Source organism: Pipistrellus kuhlii, unplaced genomic scaffold (assembly GCF_014108245.1).
Source record: "Pipistrellus kuhlii isolate mPipKuh1 unplaced genomic scaffold, mPipKuh1.p scaffold_m20_p_2, whole genome shotgun sequence".
Taxonomy (NCBI): Eukaryota; Metazoa; Chordata; class Mammalia; order Chiroptera; family Vespertilionidae; genus Pipistrellus; species Pipistrellus kuhlii.
The window spans coordinates 186,025,804-186,036,468 of NW_023425515.1; the positions used below are offsets into that span (position 1 = coordinate 186,025,804).

Below are 10,665 nucleotides of genomic sequence, written 5' to 3' on the forward strand. Positions count from 1 at the left end.
AGTGAAGAGATGCCATTCTCGAGGGCCATCTCCATTCCCTCTGGTCTACCTTCTAGGAACTTTAACGTATTTGAGACGCATCATAAAGTCCGTTTTCTATCCTCAATTACGTGGCTTATCGTTGGATTAGCAACCGCTCCCTGTGTGGTTAAGAATGGCTGCCAAGTAGCGCATTGAGTGGAGAATCCACATTCCTTCAGCTGGCCTCCGAGGACACCCTCGGGGCACCCTCCTGTCGTTCACTGTCCCGGGCACCCCCTGGAGAGGGCTTCGCCCCACCCCAGGATTTTCCCGGAGACTCGGATTCCCGGGTGGAATTCCTTGGCCCATGACTCTAGTGATGCTTAAAGATCTTGATTGCCCCTCCTCCATCACCTCCAATCAGCTTGAATACGTGGCTTAGCAAATCCTGCCTTTATAACAGGCAGGGTTCTGACCCGAGCGACAGGCATTTCACAGTTTGTTTTCCCCGAAGCATCTTCAAGGTCCCCAAATCCAAGACCCCAATAATGTGGTAAAAACGACTTCCCAGGGCACCCACACGGCCCTGCCGAGCCTGGGCACCGCCTCACGGCTGAAGCGACACGGAGGGCCGGGAGCTCTGCACAGGCAGCGGCCCTGTGTGCCCACCATCCTCACCCCCACCCCCTCCCTGTCACTTCGGAGCTGTGTGATCCTTTGAAATATCTCAGCCACTCTGAGCGTCAGTTACGTTTAAAACAGGGCACCCTTTCACCCACCTGCATGTTGGCTGGTGAATTCCTGTTCATTCACTCAGTGTGTATTGAATTGAGCTCTGTCAGGCTGTGGATTCGATCCGCCACTCCCCACAGCTCCCTCTATGCTCATTGGTTCAACAGAGGAGTGAGCTGGGGTGAAAGTCCTGTCCCTCTCCCTAATTCGCTGTGGGACCTGGACAGTCCCATGAATCCCTCTGAGTCTGTGTTCTCTCCTCTATACATTGGGTACAATAATAGTAGCCTGGGAAGTGATTTAGAGGATTAAATGATACAATGAATGAACTTAGTAAGAACCTAGCCAATGTTTGCTGTAATAATAATTATATTGCACAGGAGGGTCTCAAACAACTTCTAGACGGTCATTCTGCCCCCTTTTCAAGATAATCAAAGGTTCTAGTGTGTCTTCGTGGGGCCAGGGGGAGACTGACTTTGCCTGGATGCCTGCAGGAAGGTCTCTGGGGCTACCGGGGCGTCCCCCCTCCCAGGGGCAAGGAGGCCCTCAGGTCTGAGCACCCTCCTGTTCGTGACTTAGAATCAGACCCTGGGAACAGGTCAGTGGAAGATCCGAGGGATTCAGAAGGGGCCAGGCAGATTGAATGTTGGAACGAGCAGTGCTGAGCGTTAGGATAATGTCATAATCAAGGGTGACAATGTTATAATGTTAGGATGTTAAAGCGACTCGATGTTAGAATGTGCGGATGTTATAATAATGAATGGAGCTGTATCCTAAGAACTTCAGCCTTGAAAAGGCTGTTAAAGAAGATCTGATCTCTTGCTGAATTTCTAGACATGCACAGCCAAGAATAAAAACGTAACATAACTTTCCTGGGGATTAGGGATAGTGGTTTTAGACAGAATTTGAGAGCCGACCTGGCATCATTTTTATATTATGACATGCATTTGAGAACAAAATACAAATTTTGAATACATTTTTAAGTTAAACAAGAGTTGGATCATTTAAATGAGTGTTGGGGTGTGGTGGGCTGTTTAGGGCTATTGGCTGTACCCTGGGTCGTGTTCAGAGCAGAGTGTAGGGGTGCTTGGTAACCCTGCTCCCTGTACACAGCATCAGTGAGTGCTGACTTGAAATAAAGCTACTTGTGTTCATGCTCTACTCAGCCTACTGGCTGTTGACATGGGGCCTAGGCCATATCGTATATGTTTATATCTTTCTACTGAAAAAAAAAAAAAGAGTTGGAAAAAGAGTCATTTGGTCTACCTAGAATAGTTGAGTAGAGCAAATTTTCAGCTCCTAGCTCTGCCATTTCCCAGCTGTGTGACCTTGGGCAGAGAACATAGCCTCTTCCCCTAACTGATTTGGCTCAGTGGATAGAGCATCAGCCTGTGGATTGAAGGGTCCCGGGTTTGATTCCGGTCAAGGGCATGTGCCTGGGTTGTGGGCTCGATCCCCAGTCGTGTGTGTGTGTGTGTGTGTGTGTGTGTGTGTGTGTGTATACAGGAAACAGCCAATCAATGATTCTCTCTCATCATTGGTGTTTCTATCCCTTCCTCTCTGACAATCAATAAAAATGTATTAAGAGAAAGAACATAGCCTCTCTATGACTCCGCCTTCTTTTTTTGGTAAATGGAATCAATAGTGACTGCCTAATATTGTTGGGAGAATTCAATGAGATAAAGAACCTTACACAGAGCCTGTAGCAGAGAACAAGTGCTTAATAAATATTCTATTTGTAATAATGTATTGTATAATAATAATCCCTCTCCTGCTTCCCCTCAGCTCATACCACCCCCACCCTGGATGCTCCTTCATTAATCTTTCATTTCCCTGGTCCCTGTTTCAGGCATAGAGACCTGACTCACCCCCATAAGTGTCTAAGGGACAGACGCTTTGGAGGTTGGGCTTTTCTTGAACTAAGAGGATTTAAAAATATATATTTAAAAGACCTTTATTTAGCCGGGAGCCAGAGCATGAGAGGGGAAGGCTCGCACCTGCCGAATGCTCCGGAAGTTACTTCTCACAGCCTCCTTTCCGAAGTATCATCGCTTCCATTTTGCACATGCGAAAACAGAGCTCCAGAAACCAATTCATGTGTCCAACATCAGACAGCAGGAAAGAGAAGGCAATGACCTTCCGACACTTCAGATGCTTGATCCTAAAACCATTCTCTTTCCACTAGGACATCCCGTCCTGCTTTCTGAGCTGGAGTATGGCCCAGGCTTCGCTTGGCCCTGGGGTCCAGAGGCGAATAAGAGGGTGAGGAGTAGGGCGGGATGGGGTCGGAGGTGAGGGTGAGGTCCAAGTTCACTGAGTCCCATGAAGTACTTTCCCAACAGACAGCTGGAAGCCATGGCAATGGGTCTTTGAGTGATGGGTCTTGAATCATTTTAATGATTTCTTGCTTTGGTCTAACATTTGTGGTTACTTCCTCTGTGACATGCTGAGTGGGTCCCTTAGGGAGGGAGGTTCTCCTCTCCGGGCAGTGGGGGATGGGACCGAGTTGAAGCGAGTGCAAGTGCTTGGAAAACAAAAGAGAACACGCGGAGCAAATGCTCTAACCAGGGCATCTTATCCTTAAGTTTCTTCCCAGACTCCTTGTGTATGTGTGTGTGTGTTATTCTTAGACACATTGGGATAATAATGGCTAATGACAATATGTAATTGCCTTTTACTTCTCAAAGAGATCGTGGACAGCCATCCTGCAATGGGCCAGGCTCGGGGAGCCAGGATGCACTGAGGGAGAGCCAGGGGACCCTCCAGGAGGGAAAGGCAACCACTCAACAGACAGGGACCAAGGCCGGGGGGTTGGGAGCGGTGAAGCCCGTCCAGCAAATGATGGGTCAGGACAGGAGGCTCAGAACCAAGACCATGAACAGGAGGCTGAGAGGTTGAAAGTCTGCTTTCAGGTGACTTGGATGCAGGTGTAATGACCCACAGGGCCACCCAAAGCACAGACCGAAGTGATGATGGGAAAAGGCGAATCAGACTGGGAATGACCTTCATCAGAGTCACCCAGCATGGCCAGTGACCAGAGAGCAAGTCCAGGGAACCAAGGCCCTGTCCACTCCCTTCCAACCCCGAAGTTTTTATCCCGCCCCCAGGGCTGGAGCAAGCCACAGGCGGCGGCTGCTCATCCTTTGGTCTCCAGCCATAAAGAGACAACAGAATGGGAAAATAATTAAAAAATAAGAGAGGAGGCGGAGGGGGGAGAGCTGGGGGCGGAGGACTCGATTTCCAGGGAAGAGAGGGAAGGAGGGTTGGAGAGGCTGGCATGGAGATAACCAACAGATGCGATTCTTCAGATAAGCGTAGCAATTTAGATAAATCTCAGGCTTTGGAGCTGGTCGCCTGCGTCCCCTCTCCTCCGTCTGCCTTTTTTCAATTTTTATCTCTGAGCCAAGGGAGGGAGCTGGGGAGGGTCGGGAACTCTGAGGGACGAGGAGACGGGAGGCGGGGAGGGCAGCGAGGGGGGCTGACTCCATCTTCGGGGACTTTGGTTTTTCTTTTTAATGTGTTTTTCCCAGAAGGTGGGAAAATGCCAGCACACACTCGGAGACCTCGAAGGCGGCCTATGTTTTTTAAAAAGCGGCAGACAAAAATCAAAATATTTGAAAATGTATTTCATGGTAATTATGTCATATTTCATGGGCTGGTGCCACTACTGAAAGAGAGGCTGAATGCCTTAATTTGTATAGAAATTGTAATCATTTGTTCATTTCAAGGTGAAAATTGCATTTTTTAATTTAAATTGTATCCTGCATGATAGTCTATTATCTAGTAAAATTGTCTCCATGTCTGAATGCCTTATATGCAGCTGCAATGCTTGTTACAAATCCACTTATATTCATAAAAGCAGGTGGACATCTCAGGAAATGGAAGCCGTGGTGTGTGTGCCCGTGCCGATGTGTATGGGTGCATGTGGGGGGGCGGTGGCTCCCCGGCCCCTCTCCCACTTCTGCCTCCTCGTCCCCCCATCACCCCCTCCCACCTCTGATTCTCATGTCAGCACGCCCAGACCTGCTTAACAAATGATAATTAGTTGGAACAAATGAGGAGTCTGGGCCATGTGAGAGCAGAAGCCCTGGGCCGCATCTCCGCCTTGCTAGGGCCCCTGGGCAGGTTGCAGATCCCCACTCTGAGCCTCAGTTTCCCCCACCTGTAAAGTCATCTTCCAAGTGAGGGTTCGGTGGTCACGTGGCAGCGTGGCCTCCCCGGAGCCTGACTATCTGACCCTGAATCCTGGTTTTGCCACCAGCGAGCTGTGTGATCTTCCATAAATTCCCTAGCTTCTCTGGGACACGGTGGGCCTCCTCTTTAGAGTGACGTAACACCAAAATCTACCGCATTTGGTTGTTGTCAGAAAACTATGGCCACCGAGCCAACTCCCTCCCCCGCCACCTGTCCACACAGCTTGCCAGGGAAGAGTGATTTTTTGACATTTTCTAAGTCTATTTTTTACATTTTTAAAATTTATTTTTTTCTGGTTAAAAAATAAATCAAAAGAAGAACAATATATTGTGGCATGATATTCCAATGTAAGTGTCCATAACTAAAGTTTTGCTGGAACACAGACACGCACACGTGAGTACATGTGGTGCTGGGTTCTACACCAGAGGTGAGTGGCTGGGACGGAGCCCGCATGGCCCACAAAGCCAGAAGTATCCATCATCTGGCCTTTCATGGGAAAAGCTTGCCAACCCCTCACACAGCATAAGTCAAGTGCTTAGCCCATTGTCTGGCGTGTCATAAGCATCAGTTCTTGTTAGCTGGGTGGGAGATTGAAGGAAGTTTGGGAGTCAGGAAAAAAAAATCAACCAGTATTTACTTAACAGCTATCTTTTTAAAATATATATATTTTATTGATTTTTTTTTTTTTTACAGAGAGGAAAGGAGAGGGAAAGAGAGTTAGAAAAACTCTCTCATGGTTATCCATGAAAGAGAAACATCGATCAGCTGCCTCCTGCAGACCCCCCACTGGGGATTTGCCCACAACCAAGTACCCTTGACTGGAATTGAACCGGGACCCTTCAGACTGTAGACCAACACTCTGACCACTGAGCCAAACTGGTTAGGGCCAACAGTTGTCATTTGTCCAGCTTATACATGATACAGAGATTTAGAATTTCTCTTTGGGGCAAAAAAGCAGAATTAGGGACCTTGTTTTCCCCAGAGGAACTTTTATCGAGAGTTTTCTTGAAAATTCGATAACACTGTTTTGACCCAGGGAGGTCAGAAGGGGCCCCGGACCAGAAGTGCGATGCTCTTGTCCACCCACCTGCTCTGTAAATGGGTCTCTCCCAGCAAAAAGTACAACTGGGTGCGCTCCATGCCACGTGGACAGGGCAATTTCTTCTCCTTTCACTGGGGTAGATTCCATGGTCATTACTGCCCATCTTTTAGCCCAGCTCAAAATTCATTCATTCACTCACTAATCATTCATTCATCCCTCCCACCATTTCCAAGCATCCTGGGTTCTCTCTCTCTTTTTTCTAGAGGTGCTTACGCAGTCCTCCACTACCACAGTACACAGTCGAGTTTCCCATGTTTGGGGAAATCGCAGGGGTCAGCACATCCGGAGTGCAATGGATTAGCCTCGCCCTGGCAAAGCCACCCTGGTAATCATGGCCTCTCCCCTGCCAGATTAGTGTCCTCTGAGCTCTCTCTTCATCCCAGCCTTTCTTTGGTGAAGGAGAAGGCGAACCTGTGCTGGAACGAAGCCTGAGTGTCCTCTGGTGAGTGACTTCTCGGAGCCTCCCTTCCCCCACCAGAAGATGGAGCTCACAGTTCCCCTCTCCCTCTCAGGATCGCGCAGGACTCAGAGCTGGTGTGTGGCAAATGCCCCATCAACTGCAGAGAGGCCTGATGGTTATCTAAGGATCTACCTTTCCCAGGAGTCGGGTGAGGGAGGACTTGCCCGGAGGAGGTCACATGGCTAAAACTGACCTAGTTGAGTTCAACACCAATGCTTGGTGTTTGTGTCCAACTCCCCCTAACCCCTGTGTTGAAACCCTAAGCCCCCAATGCGGTGGTATTTGGAGGTGGGGTCTTTGGCAGGTAGTTACAGGCAGATAAGTCCATGACCAAACCAACCAATGAACGGATGGATGGGTGGGAAGGATCTGGGATGGGAATTCAGAGACCTGGCCTCTAGTGATGGTGATCTGGAACTTAGGCCCATCCCCCTTGTCCTCTCTGGGCCTTTGTTCTCAATGTTTGTTGGGATAAATTCTCCCATAAAGCAGGCATGGATACATCCATTTTATAGATGAAGAAAAAGAGTCTTGGAGGGGCCAAGCCCCCTGCCCAGGCCACCCATTAGTAAGGGAGAAGGCAAGGGTTTGAACACGGGTCCAATTCCCACACACTTCCCTACGCTTCCACTCTGAATGGACTTCCCAACCCAGATCGCTGACCTATCCTCAGGTTGGGCCAGTGGCACATTGAGCTGCTGTCAGAATCCCCACTTGGGGCCCCTCATTCTGCAGGACCCTCCATGCCCCAGGACCTGGCCACTCCTAATCACAGTGCACCTGCCTGAAATGGGCATACGGCCACATCCAGCTGCCTTCTGGAAAGTACCAGATCTGCTGCTATCGGGAAAGATGGGAAAGTTCCACTAGTTTAATGAGTCCAGATTCAGTGTATAATGCTCATAAGCATTCCTACAAGGGCCTATGGTCACAGAAGACTGTGAAACATGGAGCCAAAGAAACTTAAATAGATTTCTTTATTCTGTGATCTTTTTAGTCTTCCCAGCTCTCTTGGAGGTTGGTAGCATCATGATGCCAGCTTTACAGGTGATGAGAAAACCGAGTCCTCAGACAAGTGTAGACCATCTGCCCACGGTTAGCCAGTGGTGGCACTGGTTTTGGAACGTAAGCATCTATTCTCTTAAAACACATACAAATCATGTGTCTAAAAAACCTGGCGCAGAGGAAATGCTCAGCCTTTCAGCAGAGGCAGCGACAGGGCTGGCTTCAAGCCTGGCTTCACAAAGGAGGGCTCTGCAGGCTCCGAAGGGTGTGGCCCAGCCCATGGTCTCAGGGAATCCAGCAGCCCCTACCCCAACTCTTGCCTAAGCCCTTCTGCCCGAGAATGCTCCTACTCATGTCAATTTTATCCAAAGTTGCTCCAGATATCCCACACACATCATGCTGATCCCCACCCTGGCTTTCCACTCTCAAGAAGCCTGCTCTCCATAGACACAACTGAGCTGCCCGGCTTCACAGGCATCAGGGAGGTAACTGTTTATTGGTCAGCAGTGTAGCCCTGGAAGTGAAAGAGGTAGAACCAGGCAGAGGATTGTTTTGTGTTTTTGCTAAATTTCCTGAATAATGGGTCCCAATTCTTTTAAAAAATATATTTTTATTGATTTCAGAGAAGAAGGGAGAGGGGGAGAGAGATAGAAACATCAATGATGAGAGAAATCATTGATTGACTCCTTCCTGCACACCCCCTACTGGGGATCGAGCCCGCAACCTGGCATGTGTCCTGACAGAGAATCGAACAGTGACCTCCTGGTTCATGGATCGATGCTCAACTACTGGGACTGGCTGGACAATGGGCCCAAATTCTTAACTCCCCTGTCATAGACATACATACCCTCTCCATGCCTTGAGATGGGTGTGATAGACTGGCCCATCTTTTGACTTGGGGCTTATCATTAGACTTGCCTTGGTCAATGAGATGACAGTGATTCTGACCAGAGAAGCAGCTGGAAATGGGGCTTGGAATGGGACCCCACAATGCCTTTAGAATGCTGGTGGGTTTTAGTCATGACCCAGTAGCTACACTCTTCATGGGCCCCCAGAACAAATATTGTCAGACCTACAGCTTAAGACTGAGCTGCCAATATGTATTAGTTTTCTGTTGCTGCATAACCAATTGCCATTAACTTAGCAGCTTACAACAACCCATTCATCATCTCAGTTTCTGCAGGTCAGAAGTCTAAGCATAGCACAGCAGGGTCCTCTGCTCAGGGCTCATCAGACTGAAGCCAAGGTCTTCACTGAGATCTCATCTGAAAGCTTGACTGGGGAAGAGTCTGTTTTCAAGCCCATGCAGGATGCTGGCAGAAATCAGGTTTTTGTGTAGGACTAAGTCCCTGCTTTCTTGCTGGCTGTTGGGCAAGGGTGACTCTCTGCTTCTTAGAAGGTGTCTTCACACCCTAGTGATGGCCCTCTTACAACAAAGCAAGCAGCTTACTTTTTTATAGGCGGCAGGAGACTTTCACTCCAGGCTGCTGTGATGGTGTCTCATGTAACGTGATACAATCACGACCAGGACTATCCCATCACCTTTGCGAGATAGTGTAACCATGTTCAGGTAGTGACCATCCCACCGTATTCACAGATCCCATCTCCACTCAAGGGCAGTGGACTATATCAGGAGTATGAAACAGGGGATGAAGATCTCGGTTGGACGTCACAGAGTTCTCCCTGCTACCACACCCAAAAGTATATTAGCCTAAACCATAGCCAATCTACAAACTTGGGAAAGTGAGAATGAATGCTTATTATAGGCCACTGAGATTTGGGGTTATTTTTCTTACGCAGCATTGCTCTGGTGTTGGCTGTCTGATACACTTTAAGAAGCATTGTCTTCCTTGTTCACATAGTGTCCTAGCTCCCTGGTGGGGAGGAAGCTTCCTATGAAGGACAGGGCACTGGGACCAGTCAGGTCTGGGTTTGACTCTACTCATCCTAGTGGGGGGCCCTTGAGCCAGTTCCTTTATGTCTCTGGGTCCATGTCCTCAGCGGTGTAGTGGGAACCACAATGCCTATCTCTCCTGGCTGTTGGAAAGATTAACTAAAATAATGGATGAGGACCACGTGGAATATAGCAGGCACCATACATGTTAGTGTCTTTTCTCTGTGACATTCGTGTTTCTAGTCAACATGCCCACGTCTTCAGAGAATGAATGTGGTATGAGTTCTGGGGGTGGCCCCTGCCAGTTCCCATGGGTTGCCTGGCTGGTCACTCATTACCAGATGGGAGGGTGACCCGCAGGGTGGTCTGACCTTGGATGGGCTTCCTGCTTGAGCCATGTTGTGGAAGGCAGCCCTGCTGGTTCTATGGGGCAGAGGCCGTGGGCATCCGCTCTCAGACAAGACCCCTGCTCCCACACTCCAGAACTTCAATTTTAAACTGTGACAGCGGTTGACCTGTTTACAGAGCGCAGTCTCTCCCACTAACCAGCTGTGTGAGCCAGGGGAGGTAACTTTAACCTCTGACTGTACTTTGCAGGTAAGACTCCCACCCCACAGGGTCATTATGCTGATGATCTGACGAAAGGCATATCCCTGCCCCATGCATGACAGGAGCTCTGAGGTGTTTCTCTCTCCTCAGAGCGGAGACTACCCTGCCCTGCCTCCCAGGCCCTTCACAGAGAGGAGCACAGGGCAGGTGCTAAGGATATTTTTGGTGCTAAATTCACACCTTTAGTCTCATTTGATTCTCATGAGAGGCTCTGCCTAGGAGGGTGTGGAGGCCCTAAAGGTGGTCCTCCCCAGTCCCACCTCCCAACCCTCAGGCACAGGATGGATGACACTTCCCTTCTCTTTTCAAGTTCAATGTGACCCCATGACATGCTTTGGCCAAGGAAGGGTGAGCAGAGGTGTCCCTGGTCACTCGGGAAAGAAGCTTCAGGGGTCAGTGCTGACTCACCGCCTCTCCCTTTCTTTCTGATACCAGCGGCCAGCAATGCTCGAGATGGTGCCTGTTCTCTGTTGTCCGACAGTAATGAGTAGAGAATGTGAACGAGGAAAGATCAGCCTTTGGTGCTGTAAGCCACGGAGCTTTGAGGGAGCTGCTCACTGCACTCTAGCCTGATGCACTGGACAGACTTTGCTTCCATTTGAAGGAGGAGGGGAATGGCTTGCCTAATGTCACACAGCGGGTACTGGGATCATGGGCTGGGCTTTGCCAGATGGGGCATGTTTGATTCTGTCCAGGGAGAGAGCAGAG

The 10,665-nt window shown here is 49.3% G+C and overlaps 1 non-coding gene across 1 annotated transcript; it reads right to left on the bottom strand.

Moving 5' to 3' along the window:
- Positions 1–6,189: 6,189 nt before the first annotated feature.
- On the bottom strand, positions 6,190–6,347 carry LOC118725208. Its single transcript, XR_004989932.1, has one exon. It is a non-coding gene; the product is annotated as a U1 spliceosomal RNA (small nuclear RNA).
- Between the last annotated feature and the right edge of the window lie 4,318 nt (positions 6,348–10,665).